Here is an 8,659-nt window from a genome sequence, read left to right as displayed (position 1 = left end):
GATTGTTTGTATAAGAGTTGTTTTCCCTACAAGACTGTGAACTTCACGTGGGCAAAGCTAATTTTTTTTTAGTTTACCTCTATGTCCTTAGACTCTAGCACAAAGTGGATGCCAAAAATATATACTAAATAAGCACTATCAAGGTACCAAAGAGTGGTTTAAAAAAAAGAACTAAGGCTCACATTTTTAAAAAGGCATTGATTTTTAGGGAAGAGAATTCACCAGTTTTTGATAACGTGTCATTTTGTAATAATTTCAAACCTACAGAAAAGTTTCAAAAGTTATACAAAGAACTCCTGGGTACTCTTCAACCAAATTCCCCAAATTTTAACATTTGCCACACTTAATTTTAAATATAAATGTGAGAGTAAGCTGCAGACATGCTGCCCCTTTACCTCTAAATAATTCAGTGTGTAATTCCTAAGAACAAGGACATTCTTTTATATAATTAGTATACAATTGTCAAAATCAGGAGATTAACAGTGAGACAATATTATTTTCTAATCTATAGACATTATTCAACATTTGCTCATTATTTTAATCATATTCTATACAGTAATAGATAAATAATTTTTAAGGATCCAATCCAGGATTACACATTGCATTTTTATATCTTTAATCTCTTTCAATCTGGAGCAGTTACTCAGTCTTTCTTACTCTTTCATGACCTTAATGTTTTTGAAGCATATTGGCCAATTATTTTGTAGGATGTCCTTCAATTCAGGTTTATCTGATGTTCCCTCAGGATTAGATTCAGATTTTGCATCTTGGACAGCATCCCCAGATAAGTGATGCTGTGTCTCTTGCTGTGCATCATATCAAGAGACACAGATGTGAGTTTGTTCCATTACTGGTGATGCTAACGTCAATCACTTAATATGTAAGGTGGTGTTGGTCAGGTTTCTCCGCTGTAAAGTTACTATTTTCCCCTTTGCAATTTCCCCTTTGTAGTTAATAAGTATTCTGTGGGGAGATACTTTGGGGCCATGTAAGTATCCCCAAAATTTCACCTGCCAATTTTAGCATCCAATGATAATTCTTGCTTGAATTAGTTATAAACATACTTGCCAAATAGTGATAGTCTAACTCCATCATTCATTCTGCATTTGTTGGTTGGCATTCTCCTATTAGAAAACTGTTCTCATTCTCCTCTATTTATCTATTGATGCATTTATTTATATCAGCGTGGGCTTCAATTATTGCTTTAGTCGTTGGGGTGATAATATGTTAATATCATTATTTATTTGGTGTGCATATTCTCTCAGATTAGGCTCCCATGTTCTCTTGACATGTTCCATTATTTTTGAGCATTATCTTTCTCTGTAAGATAACAAGAGGTTTCAAGCTCAACCTGGACTTCTCTGCCCAGCCCTGGAATCATTCATTCTCTCAGGAGACCTGGTTCCATTAAGTGGAAAATGGTCCCAAATTTACTTTTAAAATATAGCAAAAACAAACAGAGAATACACAATTACTCAATAAATGCAATCAATATTTAAAACATACTCTGATCTATGCCATTGCCAGTTAAACAAAAGACACAAAGTTAGACTCAAGACAGTGTAGTATGGAGTTAATTAATGGTGTTAATTTTTTAAAAATATTAGAAGTGATCAACTTAGTTCCTTCCTCTCACAATTAAAAATAAAAAAGCTCTCCATATATTAAAGCATTAATCATGAAAAGAAAGCAGAACCATTTGAAGAAAATTTAGAAAAATAGCTTTAGAATGCAGAAGTAGTGCAAGATTTCCTAAACAAGCAGAAAGTACATACAAGTTCATAATCATTACATCTTTTTGGTAGACTCTCCCTTATATTACTGATCCTCTTACCACTATTAAATTCTTCATCTCAAAGTCTACCTTTTCTGATATCAATATTTGTATACCAGCTTGTTTTTGATTAGTATATTTGCAGTATGTCCTCTTCCGTCCCTTTATGTTCAGTCATTTTCTATCATTTTATTGAGCCATTACTCCTGCAAGCAACATACAGCTGGATTTTGTTTTTAAAATTCAACCTGAAATTTTGTCTTTTAATAAAATTCATTTATAATTACTGTATTATTCTTCCTGATATACTTGGACTTATTTCTAATATTTCATTTGGTTTTTCTGTTAACCACACTTTTTCTTTTTTTCTTTTCTCGACTTCTTAAATTGGTCATTTGTGTCTTTCTAGGAATCTGGCTAATTCATCTACTTTGTTTAATTAATTGGCATAAAGTTATTAATAATATCTTATTATAATCCTTTTAATTTTTGTAGGGTCTATAATTTCATTCCTGATTTTAGTAATGTGTGTCTTCTGTATCTTTTTCATGGTCAGTATAGCCAAAAGTTTATCAATTTTATTGATCCTAGCAAAGAATTGACTTTTAGTTTCATTCATTTTTCCTATTGTCTTTCAGCTTTTAATTTTATTAATTTATCCTCTGATCTGTATTATTTCCTTCCTTCTACTTACTTTTGGGTTGATTTGCTTTGATTATTGATTTTTTGATCTTTTGTAATAAATATTAAAGGTATAAATCTCCCTCTAAGTCCTATTTTAGCAGCATTCTAATCATTAGGATAGATTGTGATTTCGTTTTTATTCGATTCAGGTATTTTAAAGTTTTTCCCTTGTGATTTCTTCTTTGACCCAGGGTTATTTGGAAATGCCTTGTTTAATTTCCTAATGTTTGGGAGTTTTTTAGATTTTTTTCTGTTGTTGATTTGGTCAGAAAGCATACTTTTTATGATTTAGATTCTTTTAAATTTATTGAAATTTTAAAATGGCCTGGCATATAGTCAGTCTATGGTGAAAAATGTTCTGTGTACACTTGGAAAGAATGTATATTCTGCAGGTGTTAGGCAGAGTCTTCCATACATGTGTCAGCTCAAGTTCATTGCTAGCATTATTCAAATTTTCTATATTCTTACTGATTTTCTGTGTAATTGTTGTATTAATTACTGACAGAAGAGTATTGAAATCTCCAACTACAATTTTTTGTATTGTCTATCTCTCTTTTCAATTCTTTCAGTTTTTGCTTTATGTACTTTGGGGTTCTCTTGTTAAGTACATAAACATTTATAATTATAATTTATATGATTTATTATGATTATATATTATATTAATTTATAATTATATCTTCCTGATGTATTGACTCTTTTATTTTATTTTTTTCATGCTTTATTTGTGTTTATTTTTATACGTTACCTCACATAGAGCTTGACAGATAACAGACACTCAGTAATGCTCACTGGACAGAATTTATGAAAAAAAATCATCAGATAATATAATCACAGTGTATAACCTCATTAACTGATTTTAGCAAACTTTACTACATATGTTTAATACAAGGGATGGAAGGACATCGGTTAATATGTCAAGAATATGATATAATATCTCATTTAATTTTACAGTAGAAACATTTTACAAATGAAAAGATAACAAAAGTAAATTTAAAAAAAATCCTCAGGAAGTATATTTAGATTTCATAAGGTCATACTGCTGGGGTATAGCTAGAATTTTGACTCTTTTATCATTAGGGTATATCCCTCTTTGTCTCTAATTATATGTCTTCTGAAGTGTATTTTCTTGGATATTAATATAGCTATTTAATATTTGCATAGTATACATTTCTCCATTCTTTTACTTTCACTGAATTCATTGAATTTATAGTGTGTCTGGTAGACAGTATATGGTTGGGATTTCTTTTTATAAAATTCATTCTAATTATCTCTGCTTTCTGATGGAAGTGTTTAATTCATTCACATTTTCTACCTTTTATTGATATGGTTAGATTTACTTTTGCCGTTTTTCTTTTTGTTTGTATTTGTCATTTTTCTGTCATTTCTCTTTCCCTCGTTAAGTACCTTCTTCTGTGTTAAGCAAATATTTTTTATTTTTTTATTTTTTAAAAAATTGTGTGTGTATTATAAGATGCATTTTCAACTTATCACAATCTATTTTACGTTAATTCTGACTTACTTCTGGCAGAAAATGCAACTTTGTTCCAGTAAAACTTCATGTTTTCTGCCTTCCTGTGTGCTTATCTTGTTACATATATCATATCTATATAAGCCCAGCAATACAGGGTTATAAATATTGCTTTAAACCAGCATACAATTGGATTTGTGTTACAGTCTGATGTTATTCCCTTTCAGAATGGAGGACTTTCTCTTGTATTTCTTTTAGGGCAGGTCTCCTAGCAATGAATCATCTCAGTTTTTATTTATGAGGAAGTGTCTTCATTTCACCTTCGTCTTTGAAGTATAGTTTTGCTGGATATAGAAGCTTTAAGGATGGTTTTCCTGGAAGTTGAATTCATCACTGATAGCTTTTGTATGTCATTCCACTGCTTTCTGGCCTCTGTTGTTTCTCATGAGAAGTCAGTCATTGATTGCATTTTTATTTCCTCATTATACCTTTGTCTTTCCTCAATTTAACTACAGAATGTCTAGATGTGGTCCTTTTTGTAGTTGTTCTGTTTGGGGTTGATTGAGCTTCTTAGATCTGTACGTTAATACTTTTTAACAGATTTGCGAAATCTCTGGCTACTATTTCTTCAAATAATTTGCTACTTCTTCTCCTTTCTTCTCTCCTTCTTGGAATAATTCACATTGTCCTACAGGTTTTTGATGCTCTGTTTATTCTTCTTCAATCTTTTTTCTCTCTATTCTTTAGAATGGATACTTTTATTTGCTCTATCTCCATGTTTACTAGTTCTTTCTTCTTTCCTCTTAAATCATTATTGAGCTCATCTAGTGAATTTTTCATTTCAGTTTCTCTATTTTTCTATCCTAGAATTTCCATTTGATTCCTTTTCATAGTTTCAATTCCTCTATTGAGATTCCCTATTCGTTGACTCAGTGTCAGTATAGTTTCCCTTAATTATTTGAATATATTTATAATAGCTGCTTTGAAGTTTTCTCTGCTAATTCCAACATTTTGGCCCATTCAGAGACAATTTGCATTGGTTGCTTTATTCCCTGAGCACGGATCACATTTTCCTATATTTTATAGGTCTAGTAACTTTTGGTTAACAATTGGACATTTTAGATAATATTTTGCAATGACTCAATTCTGTTTTATTTTTCTGAGTCTTTATCTTTTTCATAAATTGTCTGCACGTGTACTGTGGAATCTCTCTCTTCCATAGTGTGGAGACACTGATGTGTCTGTTCAACTTATTATTCTACTTTTAATTTTTTCAACCTGGCCTCCTGGGGTCACCCCATGTCTAGGTAGCTCAGTGACTGGCGAATGATTTGCACAGAAGTTGTTCTCGAACACCTCAGGCCTGTAAAGCTTCCAGCCTCTGCCTGTTGATCTGTGTGTGAACTGGAGAATCCATTTAAAGTTGCAACCAATTCCAAGCCTCCCCTAGCTTTCACTTTTTACCAGGCTCTCTGAAGTCTCTCCTAGGCATGTGTGTTTCCTCTATCAGCCAGGTGTGTGTGTGAAGAGTTTAGCTCCGGCCTTTTGTGGCTCTCTCATTTTCAGAATCTCTTTGTTAAATTTATGTCTGGTCCACTCCTCATTCCAGCTGGGACAACAACCTTAGACTAGCAAAGTTTTCTCCTTCTATTCCCCTACAGCACCCCACTGTTAGCTGGCAAAACTGTGAGATTTTGTCCCCTACTTCAACCCAAGTAGAGTGCCTTCCACAACCTCACCCTGCTTTGGCAGCAAAGCTGCTCTTCACTGCTAGCCATAGACTGGTAAAGCTACAGTTTTGCCTAATGAGTTGGGGATGAGGCAAGAAACAGGACAGCAGCAGTAGCCCCAGGCAAGAAAGCCAAAGACTCTTGCTCTAAAAATTTTTCAAAAATAAATGTTTCTCAATTTGTTGTCTACCTTTGGTTTACTTCCACTGCCCCAAAATTGTTATTTTTGACAATTTCATCCAGTTATGTATTTATTTTTTGCAGAGGGAAATTGTCAATCTTTTCACACTATCATTATATGAAATATCAATTGAACTGGTGGTATTTTTCTCTCTTTTAAAATCTGGTTTCAAAGCTATAGATTCTATTTTTTATCCTTTCAGAATTTACCTTTTCATATTTAACATTTATATATAACTGTATCTGTTTTATAAGGTCTAAAGTTTTTCTCCTTCTCCTTGTATTTCCTTCTTGAACAAAATAAAGATCTTAGATTGTTTTAGCTGCTTTTTCTTATTGCTGTTGTTGTCTTGAATTTTAGTTCTATATCTTTATAACAAAATTTTGTCGTTTTAAAAGTCAATAATTATTTAAATTTACTAGAATCTTTTACTGCTTTGTTTCTTATATTTCTTCCTGTGATGATATTGGGATTATTCAAAATTTGGTTACTGAGCTGGTAGATATCTCAGCCCAGGACCAGTTAGCATGAATTTTTCTTTAAACCATTTATTACAAGCTCCGGTAGTGGGTTTCAGCCTCTTTTAGCCTCTTCCTGTGGGTCAAATAAAATTACTTACTTGATTCACACAATGTGCTGGCTCCTGTCCATACCACTGGTGGGGGTGTGGGGTGTTAATTGCTTCACTTGACTTTGAGGGAAAGCGTCAAACTTCCAGTCATCTCTACCAGTTTCTAATCCAGAAAATTTACACTCTGCCTCCACTTATTGTTCCATTATCATTTATCTGTTCCATTTAATGTCCATGGAAATGCTTTTGGTATTGTTTTGTTATTGAGGGTAGCTGTATCTTTATAAATGAAATATACATATATGGATATATATATATAAAAAACAACATAATATATATAATATATAACTTTAATATATAATATATATATAACTTTATCTGTCATTGCTTCATTTGAAGCAGAGGAAGGTTTAAGGAATGAAATTACGGCACCCTAATCCTAATCAGTGCCAGGCTTCCTTACCCCATCCCTTGCCCCAGCCGAGTTTGGCAGTTTGGAGAAGGAGCTGGGTTAAGAGCTCTGTGAATGAAGTAGGGATGATAATGATGATGTTGATGATGGCAAAGATGTTGGTTTTCCTAGACTTGGAAGAGAGGACTTTATCAAGAATATTACTTGACCTTCCAATGGCTCAGCTCTGGGAGGCTGTGTTTTAGGTAATGTGTTAGATAAAACTGTAACACGTGTTGAAAATGGGTCTGTTCTTATCTCAGTTTCAGCTGGGGCACCAAGATGATAGATGTCATATTAACAAAGTAAGGAGTCAGAACACCATGAAGAACTTTTAAAGGTTTCAGAAAATTGGTTTAGCACACATCTAAGCTCAGCACACATCTCTAGCCTATAAAATAGGTTGGAGTGCCAAGAAGAGTAGAGTAAGAGATAAGAGGAGAGTTTTATTTTCTTGAATTTGTCTAGTGTTGTGCACTTGAATATGAGCTCCATGAAAGCAGGAATTTTTATCTATTTTGTTACTGTTAGGGATGGATGAATGTGGCAATATTTAGAGAAAACTGTCCTTGTGTTATGAGTTTCTGAGGGAAAGAATGAGAATTACCTCACCTCAAATGTAGGGGAAATGTGCCTCAACAGGGCCACAAAGAAAGGTGAACTAGTGTCCTGAGAAGTTTAAAAGGGGAGAGCCTAGCTAGTGGCTCTTTAGGAGCTGGAGGAACAGGAGGGGTTGTGTTGGGATGGCTTGCACCCTCGGAGTTCGTTCGCTGGGAAAAAGATGATTAAGCGTTTTCCTTGGATCACATGCAGATCGGACATGTGAGAATGAGAGCTGGAGCGGTGTCATCTCAGATGATGTGCAAGAGGCTTGGAGGAAAGAGGGGATGCAACACAGAGCTGAACCTCAAGACTTTCAGGGGCTAAGAAAGGCATTGTGGGTGACTACCCAAAGTTTTCCTTGCACCTGCAGGAAAACACAGTAAGAAGTAAATTTTTTGGTCTTGTTTTGCATAATATTTGATTTTTTCCTAACTTTTTGAAATGTTTAGATACCTAAAACTATTATTTTAGAATTTATTATTTTCTCCTAAAATAAAAGTAGTTTATTTAAAACATATATATATTTTAAGATATATTGTTGACTTTAAAAGGAGAGATTAGAAGACTTACTTTCTCAACTACACAACTACATAGTCCGTGTCTAAAGAGCTTAAAAAAAAAAAAAAGTGAGCTCTCTGACTCATGGAAGGGAGGAATCTACTCCAAAGACACTGGCAAAATTGTAGATAAGAAATAAAAATATGGCAAATGCTATCTTTTCTTAAGCTTTATAAATTTTAATTATTACCTTAGTGTCTTTTATGCATCAGAGCATTTTCTAATAACATATGGTAATCCCTAAACTACAGCATCATATTGGGGCTAGTATACAGAATATAAAGAAAAATTAATTGAATATTTTAAACATATATATCATGAGCTCTTTAAAATCCAATAATTGCATGTCACAGCTTTTCAAACTAGAAATGAAAAAGCTACTGAAGCACCTTACAAGGTAAGTTACCATAATGCACTGGCTGGAAAAGTACATGCAATAGTAGAGGGACAAATAAAATCTTGTATAGTTGACATTGCTGAATGCCTGTTGGATGAAAAGAACCACAGAACTGCCACCTTTCAATGATTCAGTTACTCAGAGTAAAAATTTAGCTGCAGACAAAAAGACTGAGTTAATATCGCCTCTGTAGAACTGAACTTTTGTCTTAAAATGAACAAATCTACAAATGTGCCTAGACT

The sequence above is a fragment of the Stenella coeruleoalba genome (assembly GCF_951394435.1).
Source record: "Stenella coeruleoalba genome assembly, chromosome: 1".
Lineage (NCBI taxonomy): Eukaryota > Metazoa > Chordata > Mammalia > Artiodactyla > Delphinidae > Stenella > Stenella coeruleoalba.
This window is presented reverse-complemented; position numbering follows the sequence as displayed.